The sequence below is a fragment of the Littorina saxatilis genome, linkage group LG11, assembly GCF_037325665.1.
Source record: "Littorina saxatilis isolate snail1 linkage group LG11, US_GU_Lsax_2.0, whole genome shotgun sequence".
In the NCBI taxonomy this organism is placed as follows: Eukaryota; Metazoa; Mollusca; class Gastropoda; order Littorinimorpha; family Littorinidae; genus Littorina; species Littorina saxatilis.
In genome coordinates, this window is record NC_090255.1 from 4533397 (window position 1) to 4549712 (window position 16316).

Here is a 16316-nt window from a genome sequence, read left to right on the forward strand (position 1 = left end):
AAATAACTGTAACCAGGAAGGGAGTCGAACCCGAGTCAGCTGACCTTCAAGCTGGAGCACAAACCACTAGGCTACGACAGCAACTGACAGACAGGGCTACAAAAGTGAAGGCATTTCAGGGTTACTCCGTCGTATGTGGCGTTTCTCGCGCATGAATGTTCTGTTACCAACTCTACGGCTAAGAAAGGTTGCATTTGAAGTTAAATGTCCACTAAAATATCAAAGGGAACACCATTTCTGAACAACACAACGGTTTGCGCTCGCCTCTCGCAGTCGTTCAGGTGAAACCAAATCGGCCTGCCTGATACAGCAGATATTTGAACACATCCACGTCACACTGAAACACTGAGCTACTGTTTAGTAACGTGATATGTTTTCAATTGTTCGTTCACTTATTGCTTTCAGATTTAACACACCAAGATGAATGAAACAGTGGCACGGTTTTCGTTGCGAAAATGTGCAATGGCAGTGCTACGCGATCGCAGTGTGTATTATGTACACGCGGTGTTCCTCCGGAAAAGACCGAAGCGACATGTGACGTCAGTCGTTCAGTGGGGCGTTTAGGAATCGCAAATTCGCCTCCCGCCCCCCGCACACTCTCGCTCATCTAATTAAAAATGGTGTTAAGAGATACTTGGATATAAAATGGTATTTTTAAAAGTTCTGATAAAAATATATAGTAGCTGTATGAGAAGCAATGGCGTCAGCCGCAGCAATGTCTCTTCATATCCAGGGACCAAGTGGGTGCGTGTGCATAAGTCCAGCGATAAGTTTGGGACCTTGCCACCCAAGGTCTTTATTAAAACTTAAAAGATAGCTTAATTTTTCCTTTGAGGTATTTGGCAGAATATTTCTATTTGAGTTTATAAACTGAGTCAGGGGTTGAAAGTGGCATGAGTTCAAATCACACTCCAAAGTCAAATGAGCAATGGTGAGGTCGGATTGACAGGTGCATTTAAGCTCTAGAAATTGGTAATTCCCAGCTTCTGCCCTTAGGCGGTTAATCCTTTTTATTACACGTGGGCATGCATTATAGGTGTTCATCTGTTTTGATGGGGCTTCCCGAATGAGCCAGCCAGAGCTTATAGCCTTGTGCATATATTTGTTCCTCCATTCTCTCCAGAGAAGAGAGTCTGTAAGGCTACTGATCTCAGAAGCAGACAATGGCAGGTCTACCTCGGAGGCGCCTATGCCTTGGGCAGCTTCTTTAGCGGCTTTGTCCGCTTTCTCGTTGCCAGGCACGTTCACGTGTGCTGGACACCAGACCAGGTTAATCTCGCTTCCTTTTTTTTTATAATTTTATTTGCCAGCTCCTTTATGGCAATGACAAGATCATGTCTTTTTGATCTTTTGTTAGATCTTAATGCTTCAATGGCTGCTTTGGAGTCAGAGAATATAGCTATCTTTTGAGGAGGAGTGTTCTTGAGATTGAGATGAACAAGCGACATGCAGATGGCAAGGAGCTCAGCTGAGAAGATCGAGTTTCTGTTGCACAGTTTAAATTTCCCAGTCATGTCATCGCTGGGGATTACAAAAGCTGCGCCAGCCTTCTTGTCATCCAACACTGACCCGTCTGTGTAAACATGAACATGGCCTTTGTATACAGTATCAATGTGCTCAAGGGCTTGTATCCTGAGTAATAACTGATCATCCTTTGTAGCTGTGCAATATTCTGTGTCAAAATTCATTTCTTTCATTGTCCATGAGGGATCACGAGATATGGGGTTTTGGGCCACATCATTTGGGTCGACACTGATTTCACTAAAGAGTGAAGCATTGAATTGAGCCAGTGAGGAGAAAGTAGTGCCAAAGTGGGCCTTTTTGTTTTGGACATGATTGTAATGCGGTTGTAGCTCCTCTTTTGTTGAGTTTTGCACTGTGTTGGCTCGAACATTGTAATCTGCGCAGCACTTACGCCGCCACATGTCAAGAGGGAGGAATCCTGCTTGGTGGTATACAATGGCCTGCTTTGAATGCCTTGGGTGTCCGAGGGCAAGCCGAAGGGCACGACATTCCGCTGACTGTAGCTTATCAAGCCATTTTCGAGCCGACGAGAAGTAGGCCTCCTGTCCATATGATAGTCTTGATCTTGTAAGAGCTCTGGTGATGTTTGTTAGAATAACTGGGCACTTTGCCCATGGTTGGGCAGCCAGTATTTTAAGAAGGTTGATGGTCTTATTTGCTTTGCTTAAAAGATACTTTAAGTGAGCAGTCCATAGTCCATTTGAGGTGAAAAGTACGCCCAGATATTTCACCTGCTGACTGGGTGAGACAACAGATTTATCTAGTGAGAACTGTATCCTTTCTCGATCTTCCAGTTTTCGGTTTGTAAAGACAACGAATACAGTTTTCTCGGCAGAGAGAGTGAAGCCATTCTCCCGCATATAGTTTGCAATGTTATCTATAGCTGTTTGCCACTCTTTAGAGAATTTGTGTTCTGTTTTATAGGTTTTGTTTTGATACTCTTTGCATAGAGCAATATCATCCGCATAAAGCGTCAGTTCGGCTCCATGTGTTTTAATTGTCGATATGTCATGCAGCATAATGCTAAAAAGCAGTGGTGCTATTACTGAGCCCTGTGGCACTCCCATGTCAACTTTGCGAATGGATGATTTGGCACCTTTATAATCAGTTTGAAAGGATCTGTTCAGTAGAAAGCTTTTTATGTATTGAAACATATTACCACTGATGCCTAATTGCTTCAATTTGAACAACAATCGTTGGTGCCATACTGTATCGTAGGCTTTTTTGATGTCAAAAAAGACAGCAAAGAGAGATTTCTTGCGTGAGAGAGCTTTCTTAATTTTGGAGGACAGTTTTACAATGTGATCCGAGACACCCCTGCCTCGACGGAAACCGGCTTGGCACAGGGGTATTACCTTTTTTCTTTCCATTTCATCTTCTAGTCTGGATTTTAGTATTCTTTCATAGATTTTGCTCAGATGGGAGGTCAGAGATATAGGGCGCCAGTTGGAAGGGTCAGCTCTTGGTTTTCCAGGCTTTAAAATGGGGATCACAACAGCCTCTTTCCAAGCTGTGGGAATCAGGCCAGACTTCCAGCATGTTGAATAAAAATCCAGTAAAAGATTTAATCCTTGGTTTGGTAAATGTTGTATGACCTGATAGTTTATTGGATCAGAACCACAGGCGGATCGGACTTTTGTCACCGATGCTATAGCCGTTTTCAGTTCTTGAATGGATAAGGGAGCATTTATTTTTAAGGAAGGGTTGAGTTCTGGGTCGTTTAAGTCCTGTTTATCCTCCCACTTCTTACGGAAGAGTTCCTGCTCACATAACAGTTTATCTGTTTGGCTTGCTGCTGCAAAAATATCTGCAAACAGTTCTGCTTTTTCAGGAAGGCTTTCATATTTTTTTTCCTTCGTGCATAAGAGGACGTTCAGCCTGTTTGTGTCTGCATTTGAATTTCCTTATTTTGGTCCAAATTTTCCAGCATCTCTGTAATCGCTCACTTTGCTGGACATGTTTTCAAAATATTCTTTTTTTGCTTTGTCTATAATTTTGTCACATTGTTCTTCAGTTGATTTCATATTGTTGTGGTTTTGTGCAGACCTGAAGCGATCATACTTCTCTTTTGCAGTTCTTTTTAACCTGATGGCTGTTCTGCATTCTTCTGTCCACCATGGGCTCTGATCAGTTCTACTGGGTCCGATAAAAGGTTTTGTTTTGGGGATTGACAATTCCATTGCATTCAGCAGGTTTGATCTTAGCTGTTTATATTTGTTGTCGATACTTTCTTGGGACTCTGGATTGCCATCCAAGAGGGTATGTGCATCGGCAGACTTAGTGACAGCGTCCTTGAAAACTGCCCAGTCCGCCTTTTTATAATTGTATTTTAAGGCTTTTGGACCTGGCTCTGTGTGTGGTGATTTCCCAATAATGGATATCATGATTGGTAAGTGGTCGCTTTTTAATTTATCTGATACAATGCACCAGTCCGTTGTTAATCCGAGAGTGGGACTAACCAAGGTTATGTCAATGGCGGAGGGGTGTTGGTTTGAGATATCGGGTATTCTGGTTGCTGATCCGTCATTTAGTAAGTACACATTTGATTGCGTTATATAGGTGGCAAGGCTCTTTCCCACGGCACATGTCTGATCGGGGAAGTTGGCATCCCACAGGGGGTTTCGGCCATTAACATCTCCCACGATCACCCAGGTGCGTCTTCCGTCGAGCTCTGGGAGCCAGCTGAAAATCGGGCCTTTGGTAATGTTTCTGTTATATATGTTTAATAAGAAGATGGATGGGCCATCATTCAGCAGAAGTTCAACTAGGTTTGAATGTATTTTTGTGTCGGCCGGAACAGGGGTTGGGTGAACATTGTACTTCAGATTGTCTCTGACATAGGTTACTGTGTACTTGATAGTTTGTGCTCCGCTCGTATCATCAACCTGATAATCTGTGACGGGTGGGTAAAAGAAACCAGATATGAAGGGGAGTTTTCCCGCATGACAGAGTGGGGACTGTATCAATAATACATTGAGCATGTTGTTTTGGTTAAGATAATTAATAAGGTACGGTAGAGCAGTGTTAAGGGAACGACAGTTCCACTGCAGTATATTTATTCTTGAATCCATTTCAATCACAGAAGACCTAAAGTCTGTTGTGACCGTTTGATCTGCCCCTCAACTCTCTATGTCATTGTGTTGTCAAGGGTTTGAGACTCTGTTACAGATCTGCCTCCCTGAATGCCGAGAAGAGCGCATTGAGTGGTAAGTATCTTATTTAAGGCTGGTGGAGTTGGATTTTCCTTTGGCTTAAATATTTCAGTATATAGCCCTGTCAGAAGTGTCAGAACATTTTCGGGGCTTTCATTCGTTTTTGCTTCAATAAGTGCAGCTAGGATGCCAGTGACGAATTTGAACACCTCACCGCAGTTCTCGGCGCTCATCATCTTCATCTTTGCATAGCTTTCTTTTAAAATATGTTGTCTGAGGCAGTCTTCGGACTGTGGCTTTGGTGTGTTTTGTGTTTCATCTTCCTCAACAATCATCAACTTTGGTTCATCCATGAACAAGTCATCATAATCGTGTGTGGGGGAAGTTTGAGATTCTGCATCAGCAACCTTTTTCTCATTGTTTGTTGTTGGCTGTTTGTTTGTCTTTGTTTTGTCTGCTGCTTTTGTGGGGGCCTTTTTTACATTGTGTGTTGATTTTAGTTTCTGGGCAACAGTAGACTCATTATTAATAGGGTTTATGTCAGTTCTTTGTCCAGGTCTCTGGAGGGCGATATTTTGCTCTGAAATGGGGTTTTCACTACGAGGGTTGCTTGGTCCGCCTTGATTTCCTGTGCGTATGCGGCTTGTTGTTGGTTCTGGCCAGATAGTGCTATAATCCTGTTTTTCAATCTCAGCCACGAAAGCTGGGGAGGTAGCCAGGTTTCTCTTTGCTTTGCTGGCACCGCGAGGAGCACTTTTCCCCCCTGCCATTTTCAGCACCCAGCACTCATCGACTTCTGAATCAGAGTCATTAGATGTATATGGGTCTTTCTTTTGTTTTTTCATTATTTCAAACTTTGCTCTTCTTATTGCTTCTGCATTTGGGATGTATTTGGCTGCTCGGATTTTGTTTGCTGTTCTTCGGAGCACTAGCTCAGGACAGCCTAAGTAAGCTGCCGAGTGGGGACCGCCACAGTTTAGGCAGTGTTTGTCATTTGGACAGTTGTCAACTGGGTGGTCTTTCTTTTGACCGCATCTTGGGCATTTGTCTTGTCTGGCTTTACATTGTTTGGAGCCATGTCCCAATCTCTGGCACTTAGTACACCTTCTGACTGGGGCCACATAGGGTTCGACAGCAAAGAAGGTTTTCACTATCTTCACTGTATCTGGTAGCGTTTTCTTTAAAAAAGTGATTTTGACAGCTTGAGTAAGTTCCCCCTTCTGGTTTTTTAACCGCTGAAGAGATTTTACTTTCTCAAGAGATTGTTGAAGTTTATCAAGGTCTTCAGAGAGTGGGATGGGTCTGATGACACCTTCCGTTGTTGCCTCTGGTATAGTGCATCTTATTTGCACTTGAGCGAGACTGGTGAGATTGGCAAGTTTATGTTGTTGTTTTACATTGCAGCAGGCAATCAAGAATTTGCCCGAGGGCAGAGGTCGTACACCTTCTATCTGACCAACCGCGTCAACCAAAACACGACACTGGAGTGATGGCCCAAGTTTCGAGAACATAGCTGGACCTGTAGCCGCGTTGGTGAGAATGACTGGGTATTGTGCAAAGGTTGGAGGAAGACTTGGTGTCACCTTTTTTGACTTTGTGTGTCTAGGGGGCCCAGTTTTGACTGGTTGTGAGACTTTTGACTGTGGCTGAGGCAGAGCCTGTTCGGCATCACTGTTAGCAATGAGTGCTTTTTTCTTCCGCTGACGGCGGCGTTGAGTTTTAAAAATGTCATCGCCTTCTGTGCTTTGGGAAGGTGAAATGTTCCAATACAATACAATACAATACAATACAATACAATACAATAACTTTATTAATCTCTAAAAGAGAAATTACATTGCTGAGCGTTTGTGTCCGTAATAATAACATACATAAAACATTCAAAATAAACATTTGTTCTTTGTCCTGAGAAAATATAGCACATTGGTTATCACATAAGAAAGTATATTAAAAATAAATTAACATGCATTCACCATCAACAATGCACAAAAGAAAGTCAGCACCTTGCCGGTTATCACATATTGTCTAAGATTAAGAGAGTAGAATGCAAAACAAAATCAACAATACTGAAACAATACAGAACACTGACCCCGTGCATCAGAGCGACAACACCAGCATCTACCGCCCCACCTGAGAATTGAAGATGTGAATTGCAGATGGAATGAACGAATTTCTGTAGCGTGTGGATCTTGCGGTTGGTTGTCTGAATCTGTTGCTCCTGTCTGTCCGTCTACTGTCAAATTCCGGTCTGAGTGGGTGCGAGTCGTCAGCCAAAATCTTCTGTACCTTGTCAGTCAGTCGTCGTTCATGTGTTGATGTGAAATTGTCCTGCTTCCTCCCAACCACCCCACTTGCTTTCCTGATGAATTTATCTAATCTATCCCTGTCTTGCTTGTTGATGTTGCCACCCCAACACACGGAGCCAAAGTACAACACACTATTGCACGTTGAAGTGTAAAACATCTGAAGGATTTCTTGTCTGATGTTAAAAGACCTGAGTTTTCTCAAAAAGTACAGGCGAGAGTGGAGTTTCTTCACAAGGGCATCAGAGTTTGGTTTCCATGTCAACTTATTGTCTATAATCACCCCCAAATACTTATACTGCTCTACCTTCTCTACGACCTCCCCCTTGATCACTATCTCCCTGTGTACATGTTCCCCCCTCCTGTTGTCCATTATCATTTCCTTTGTCTTCCCCACATTAAGCTCTAAATAGTTGTTTTCACACCACCCCACAAACCTATCTACCTCCTGCCTGTAGTCAGAGTCGTCGTCAACAGTCAGCAGTCCGGTCAGTCCAGTGTCGTCAGCAAACTTGGTTATGGGGCAGGAGTCACTAGAACTTCTGAAATCTGCTGTGTAGAGAGAAAAAAGAAAAGGTGAGAGTACTGTGCCTTGTGGTGCCCCTGTGTTTGTGCAGATTGTGTCTGAAACTGATTGCCCCCCCACCCTAACATACTGTGGCCTGTTTGTCAGGTAGTCCATAACCCAGAGGATGGTGGCTGCTGGGACATTCATGCTAAAAAGCTTCTCCGCCATTAAATGAGGCTGTATAGTATTAAAAGCGCTGGAAAAATCAAAGAACATCAAGCGAATATAAGAGCCAGGCTTTTCTAAATGAGAGTAGATCTTGTTTAAAACATTCAACACAGCATCATCAACACTCCTGTTTTTCCCGTCTTCTGAGGGCACTGCTGCGTTGTGGTTATTGACACTGGCGTCAGCGTCAGGGTGGTTGTTTGAGCTCTCTTTTGTCTTTTTTGAGCTTGTTGGAGAGAAGCTGTCGGAATCTCTTAACCTTTTTCGGGGTGTGCAACACAATGTGCTGTCCATAGATTCTGAATGAATGAAAGAGTGTGACATGAAGTTCTTGTACATCATTGTAAAGAGTGTGAATGACGTTTTAGTTTAGATGTCAAGCGCTTAGAGCAAGCCTTTTTAACGAAAGTTTTTGATTTAGCGCTATATAAATGTTCTTCTTCTTATTATTATTAGAGTACTGGTCGAGGCCCGGAAATGAATTTTTGATGTAAAAAGCTTTATAAACAATAATAATTAGTCTTGGCAGTGTCAAGATCTATTTAACACCAGGTGTTTGCGTGTGTGAGTGCGTGTGCGCTTGTGCCTTGTTAGCTACTGTAGCGGACAACTATTCAGATTACATTCAAGCCTGTAAACAAACACTAAACTTATAGAGTTGTGTAGAGGCATTTATGATTGTCTAAAACCCGGGCTATACCACTCCATAAGTGTGTGTGTGTGTGTGTGTGTGTGTGTGTGTGTGTGTGTGTGTGTGTGTGTGTGTGTGTGTGTTGATGACTAAACGCTCTGAAACGGCTGCACAGACTGAGACGGGAATTTCAGGGAATGTTCTTTGCCACTTACATTGTGTCATAGGGTACTTTTGGAAAACCAAACCTGAAAGGTGTCGTTGAAAACGGCGATTAACAGTAGATATCGTGAGCCATCGAGGATCCTGCCAGTCTGGGCTGGCCGAACTTGGCTCACGTCTCTCGACTTTGTCGTCCATTTACAGTGCATGTCATAATAATAATAAGAAGAACATTTATATAGTCAATATTCCGTTTATAAGTTCTCACTTTCCAAAAACATATTTACCTCGTTGTGGGTTTGTACTTCAATCTGTTTAAGGACAGTTGGACCATCCTCTGTCCTCTTGACAGATGCATTGCCAAGCACCCAGCTGAAATAATGACATTAACAGAACATCAATGATCATAATAACTAAAACGATATGCAGGGGATCCCTTGCCGTAGCTTTCATTGGTTCGGCTATCTTCCTTAATCCGAAACGTTTCCCCGGCCCCAAGCCGAGACAAGAAGGAAAGATAGCTGAACTAATGACAGCTACAGCAAGGGATGCTGTATCTCTATCTTAGTAATCTATCATAAAGAGTTTCAAATGTACCTTAGTTGCACATTTAGAAAAACAAAGACCTATTTAATACAGTATTACTCTCAGGTTCCGAATAAACGTACACGTACAAGTATTTATTTTGGGAAAAAAATGCAGGCCTGTACGGTCTTATTTGGGTCTGTACGCTTATTTAATTTTGACACCATCATGCACCCTGTACGCTTATTGAAACCCTATACGATTATTAGTTTTTCGTGGTAATTTGCAGTCTGTAAAATGTTTCTGTCAATTGAAATCGTCAATCAAAATCCGTAAACTTATTTAACTGGATCGATCGATAATCGACCATCACAGTCACAGACTTTATAACACAACGCGTCATTGGTTGTTAAGAAATCGCTTTCGGAAGGAGCCAAGCTTGGGTTGTCGATCAACACCCGAACTTCCAGTTTAGATCAGGTACACAACGACCATCGTCTGCTATTTTTGTCGTGGTGAAACGTTTGGGCCGTTATTGCAACGACTGTCGAAGCAATGAATGGTGCTAACTGCGCTGGACACGACAGTCGTTGCAATAATCACTCCCGGTGCACTTCACTTCAGTGATTGCCTTCGAGGGCCGATTAGACAGCCATTGACCAGAACTATCAATTCACAGCGGAATTCCCACTCAGAAGAGACTCCTTCGATGCGAAGAAGCCCTCTCAAATCTTCAATGCCTAACTCAAATAAATAGATATAACACTGTTCTTATAAAGTGCGCTACATAAAATCTAAGGCTTACCTGTACGAGTGGTGTGCCTGATTGTACGAAAGGGAAAAAAATCCCATGCAGCGACCATGTTCAGATTTCTAGAAAAGGCCCGGATCGCTTACGCTCTAAACAATAATACATATTTCACTGAGGTAAAGCAATTATTTCCAAATGTTCAGAAAATATAAGATAAACTTGTGAAATAAACCTGTAAAATAGTTATTTTACAGTTTTATTTTACACAGCAATGTTAAAAAAAAAAAGAGAGAGAGAGAGAATTTTTTTTATTTTTTTTAGTGTCGTAAGCACAAGAATGCTAAAAGCTCAGAAGAGATTGTTTGACGATGCAGAGATCTGTAGCAAGGGAAGGGGGACAACCAAGTCAGAACTCAAATGCTTTTGGGAACACGAGTTAAAACCCCTCAATGGTCAAGCTGAACACGAAAATTACATTTTGAAGTTACCTTGGATATGAGAACATGCTAATGTTCCCATAACCACAGAATGTTCCCAGATCCACGCTCTCACACTTACAGATGTCCCCAGATCCAAGGCATTTTAAAAGTATATATATATATATATATATATATATAGAGAGAGAGAGAGAGAGAGAGAGAGAGAGAGAGAGAGAGAGAGAGAGAGAGAGAGAGAGAGAGAGCGCGCATCCTACTTGTATTTTCCTTGGCAAGCTAATATTATAGTATACGATTTCAGCTCTGTGGCCATCTGCTATGCTATGCTATGCTAAATTTCTATTTTTGTCCCCAGAATAAGAATCTATTTGGGACATGAGGTGGTTGTACGCTAAGAAAAAGTTGGGTGTGTGGGGGTGGGGCCGGGAGGATGACGGGAGAGGGACTGTAAAAGTTAAAAGTTGCGTTGATAAAAATTATAAGAGTTTCATTCTGGGCACGTATCAGTTTCGCCCGTGGTCACTATTATTGCTGTGTCTATATTGTGTCAGGGGGTGAGGGGGGTATAAAATAGTTCAATTTGTATTCAATACATTTTTAAAAAGTGATAAAATCAGAACCACCGGTTTTAAAAACGTTCAGTATGCAAAGCATCTGTTCTGCCGCAGCAGTTTAAAAACTGAATATTTATAATATACATAATGTACATAATATACATAATATACATAAGACTGGCTTGCTTAAATATAAGTAGAGGTACATGAAGGTAAGGAGAGGTACATTAAACAAAAACAAAAAAAAACTGACATCTAAAAAGTGTTGCGTATAAAATAGTTTGTCATATAGTGACGCGAAAGTTAAGTATAAGATGGTTGATTTGTTTTTTTAAATTTGGTGGACTGCCATTTTAGAGCCCTTGGCTGGGTATGGACGGGGGGGGGGGGGGGTGGTAAGGCCTCATCGGTGATGTAGTGGTAGCAATAGATACGAGTGGGTGTCACGATTTGGTTGGGTCTTGGTATGCGGTGCTCAGCGACCCACTCGCCAGAAGGGGCGGGGAGGGGAGAGGGGGGATGAGGGTGGAGGGGGGAGGGGGGCTCGTCTCTCCCGGCAAGTGGGTACCGGCGGGACGCGCACACCAGACAAGAGAGTGATTGGGGTATGGTGGGGAGGGTTAGGTACGTATTATGTTGGTATTTGGTGTGCGGTGCGCAGCTCCCCCCACCAGGTGGAGCAGGGAAGGGAGAGGGGGGATGGGGGATAGCCATTCGCTCCCGGCGGGGGGATGCTGGCGTACGCGCACACCAGGCCATCTGCTCAAAATCTCTTGCATTTAAAGTATTTCTAAGGCCAAGAAGATATGATACAGACATCACACCAGTGCGGTTCAGTGACAACTGACATAAGCAAAGAATGATATTGTAGAAAATTATAACACGGAAACTGAAATGTAAGTGCCTGCAGCGATGACGAGAGGTTTGTCGCGCTGGTTGACTGACATAGCCCCCGAGCTCTCGGGGACCCCTTGTGTTCTCCTGTTGGGGCAAATCAGTGCCCGTATGCTTATGGGGGAAGTTCGCGAAAACTCCCGAAGTTTTGAGTGGCATCGGAAGAACTTGCCTCACTTTCGTATGCATGGGCCGGAAGAAGGGCTTACTTCGAAGCAAAGCGAGGAAGTAATTGATGGTAGTTTGCGACAACTTCCTACGTTTTGAGCGACATCGGAAGTACATCCTCAATTTCGCATGCATGGGACGGAAAAAGTGCTTACTTTTGAAGCAAGCGAGGAAGTAAGTGAGGGTAATTGCACTACAGCGAAACCCAGGAGTAAACACGCTGCTTCCAAAGTTTCTCAGTGCAAAATTGCAGGGCTTTTCTTCGGTTTTTCATATTAAACCGATCTAACGCAAATGAAAGTCCCAAAGAGAGAAAATAGAAAGAAAAGTCGTATCTCGTGCGTGCATTTCGTGTAAATTTCCCTGAATACAAACCTGAGTTGCCAGCTTTGACTTTTGTTCGTTCTGGGTCACTGGCCACCACTCTTAAAATTTCATCCCCGCTTATAGGGGGGGTGTTCTATGTAAATGGGCGTCTTTGTGTGCATGTGTGAGTGTGTGTTTGTGTGAGAGTGTGCGTGTGTGTGTGTGGGTGTGTGTGTGTGTGTGCGTGCGTGCGTGCGTGTGTAGGTGTGCGTCTGTTCATTCATTCATTCATTCATTTGCAGTGCATGCGCGCACATGTGTGTGTGTGTGTGTGTGTGTGTGTTTGTGTGTGTGTGTGTGTGTGCGTGTGTGTGCGTGTGTTTGTGTGAAAGTGTTTGTATGTATGTGTGCGAATGCCTGTGCGTGCGTGCGGGTATAATTGTGAGTTTGTTTGTGTGCGCGTGCGTGTGTGTGTGTGTGTGTGTGTGTGTGTGTGTGTGTGTTCGACGGTGTGTGTGTGTGCACCCCTACCCCCCACCCCCCACACACACACACTATTATGAGCTGATCATTTGCGCCTCAATATTTTATTTATTTTCTTACGTTTTATGTTGTTTGTTGTGATTCACCACACCCGAGTTTCTCGAAATTGAGATAATAAAGTGTTCTATGTCTAACACACATGCACACACGCGCGTAGGATAAACAAATCCAATCTTGACTTTCAACTTTACATAAACATACATCCTGTTCACAATTAACGAGGACAAACATAAATTACTAACACCTAAGTACAACAATTTATCTTTTGTAAAAATTTGGACACACATTTTCCCAATTAATATGAAAGTTACTGAACTTATCTTCTTTCCACTACACCTTATATCTTGATTCCCCAAAAAACTTGAGTTCTGCCTTTTTAAATTGACCAGTAGCCCAAAACTTTCGCTCTAACCAAACAGTTTTACCGATACACAATCATTAAAAAAAAAAAAAGAGGTTAAACATAACCGACTTCGCTATCACATAACAGACCATTTCGTTCAACCAGTCAAAAACAACAACTATAGTAAAAGCTACAGCGCGATCAACGTTCGCCCATTTACGAACTCGCGATGAGATTTGTTTCTTCTGGTCGCCAAGCCTACCGTTTACAAACGCATGCACACAAATTGGGATTCCCCCAATTTCCTCGACCTTGACCTCAGGACTCTCGAAGCCACTACTTCGGCGTTCAAGTTAGCTCGTACATACCGAGTAGCTGGCAACTTTGCTTCCGAAGTTCCCACTTTCAAAGTTAATTTCATCATTTATACGACGATATCGCATCTAAAAGGTCCTTACCCATCTAAAAAAAAACTCCAACGCATGCTACAATTGCATGACATTCCGGTTTTAAAGGCAGCTCATTGGGAAATGAGCTCAGACACAATATTGAAGACGTGAAATGCGTCAATCGAGCAACTGTCGTAACTTGGCTACAATGAGACGGTCGGCTACCTTGCACCATAGACACGAACTGTGACATTCTTGTTTAATTTAGGTGAAAAGCTTGAAACAGCGGGGCTCAAAACCGACAGTACGATCATTTACTGACCGAAAAAAACGTGCTCGAGTCATTCGGCGAAGGTTGTGAGCTTTCAAACTACCACGACTGAATAACTGATAACACATCTTTGCATAGTGCTTTTTCTAGACGAGTAGCATAGTGCAGTGGTTACGGATTCGGAATTTCAATCCGACCCTCTGGGTTCAAGTGCCGCTGGGAGCTACACATTTATTTATTAATTTTTTAATTAACCTTTTTCTAGACCTCAATTGCATTCAGACTGCAACAACCGGTTTTTGCCTCTGTGTTAATTTTTTTTAATCGCGTAAAGAAACTGTCCTATGCTTTCAAAAACAAATCGAATCTTGACTTTTAACTGTACATAACCATGCATCGCCATCGTAATCAAAAATTAACGAGGGAAAACAAATTAAAACACCGATGAACAGTATTGTCTTTTCTAAACTTCTTGACAGACATTTCCCCAATAAATAAGGATCAAGTCACTAAACTTAGTTATTTACGGTCTACTGCATAATGTTCTTCCTTTCAAACTTTACCAGAAACCCAAAGTTTCCCTTTAACCAATCTATGTTTGTCCAACAAAGAGTTTTACCAATATAAAATTATTAAACACAAGTACAACATACAGTAATTGTTGTACTTATTGTGAGAACGAAATTGATAATACTGATTTTTTTTTGGTGCCCCAAAATTATGTTCGCTTGGAAATGCATTGAGGATAAACTGATTTGTAAATATAATATGATTATTAAAAATTTTATGAAGTTTTTTGGGCGTGGTTAAAATACATTTAGAAATATTATTGTTAACGATATAGGTACATTTAAAGTAGAAAAATTATTATAACAAGCAGAAAAAAAGAAAAGTAAAAAAGATCAATGAAGAGGGATATTCCCCGCAAAAAAAAAAGAAAAAAAAAGGGTTGAAGCAAGCAGCTGAGATAAAAAAATAAAAAAAAAAGTTCAACATAATCACTTACTCTTCTCCTAACATTCAAGCCAACAAAGTCATTTGTCATAGACAGTCATTCGATTCCAAGACAATCATCACAGGTTTGAACCGACCCTTTCGTTTAACCATTCAAAAAAACAACAGCAATAATGCTGTTAGTACTACAGCACGCTCAACGTTCGCCTTTTTGAACTCGCGATGAGATTTGTTTCTTCTGGTGGCAAGCTTACCGTTAACAAACGCATGCGTACTAGTTAGGGTTCCCCTAATTTTCGCGACCTTGACCGAATACTCTCGAAGTCACCACTCCGGCGTTCATGCATAGTGAACAGTTGGAAAGTTAAACTTCAGGAGTTCCCACTTCCAAAAGAGGCCTCTACTTCCAGTGTTGCTGACTTCCTCCTCATGCATACGGGCCCAGACCACATCAAACTCGAACTCGAACTCGTACTCGAAAACTGTATTACCGAGGGATGATAGCATTAGGTCCATATGGTCCTTTCTTACAGCTAGTCCCTACTATAATACACACATGAAACAAAGAACAAATATGAAGAATGAAAACATTTAAACAAAAAATCAAATAAAACAAAATTATGCAGGGAAAAGTATAACAAAATAAAAATAAAAAATTCAAAAGTGGAAGCATACTATACACTTTCTCTTTCACACATCCTCACACACACTCGCACAAATTGTACACCGACTTAGTCGTTAGAGAGGTGCTTTCGGAGCTGTCTTTTAAAAGAAGATAATGACAGACATGACTTGATATTTACAGGTAGTGAATTCCAAAGAAACGCACCAGAATAAGAAAAACTAGTTTTAAACAAATCGATGCGGGGCCTTGACAAGGCAAGGTTATTTCGAGTGTTTGAATAATATGACGGAGATGATTTGAAGAGTTGTATAAGATATGTTGGGGCGTCCTTATAGACGACTTTATACATAAATGAACATTTATTATACAAAAGCTGCTTTTTTAAGCTTAACATCCCAATACTTTTCATCTTTTCCTTTGTAGAAAGAGATGGACTGGGCAGAACTAGTTTAGCAGCTCTACGCTGGAGCGAGTTCAGCTTCTTCAAGTGAACTTCACTACACCCATCCCATACTATGGAAGCATAATCAATATGGGGTTTTATGTGGGCATTGTAAAATAGTTTTCTTGTGTCTAGATTAATAATGCTTTGTAACTTTGACAAAAGAAACAGGTTTTTAGCAATTTTTTTGCAGATTCCATTGATGTGAGTCTGCCATTTGAGATTATTATCAACAGTAAGTCCCAGTAAACGGTGCTCAGCTACTTGCTCAATGGAGTGCTCATTTAGGGACAGACTCAGAGTCATTTCTGAAAGTTGATGTTTTTGGCGAGTGCTGATTATCATAGACTTTGTTTTAACTGGATTAATAAGCATACGATTTGCAGAACACCACTCAGAAACATCGTTTAGGCTCTGTTGTAATTTGTCTTGAATTTGTGCAGGGCTTTTCCCTGTTGCATGTAAGGTAGTATCATCTGCTAACATATGACACTCAACAGATTCGGACTGTAGGTACAAGGGCAAATCATTTATATACATGCAAAATAATACAGGTCCTAAAACAGACCCCTGTGGCACTCCACATTTCACAGTGCCCTGAAAAGAGTA

At 41.8% G+C, this 16316-nt stretch overlaps 1 protein-coding gene across 1 annotated transcript in view; it reads right to left on the reverse strand.

Annotated features, from left to right (window-relative positions):
• Positions 1-16316, reverse strand: part of LOC138979444 (glycosyltransferase 8 domain-containing protein 1-like) — an 85493-nt gene that overhangs the window by 66109 nt on the left and 3068 nt on the right. The gene's annotated exons all lie outside the window — the stretch shown is intronic.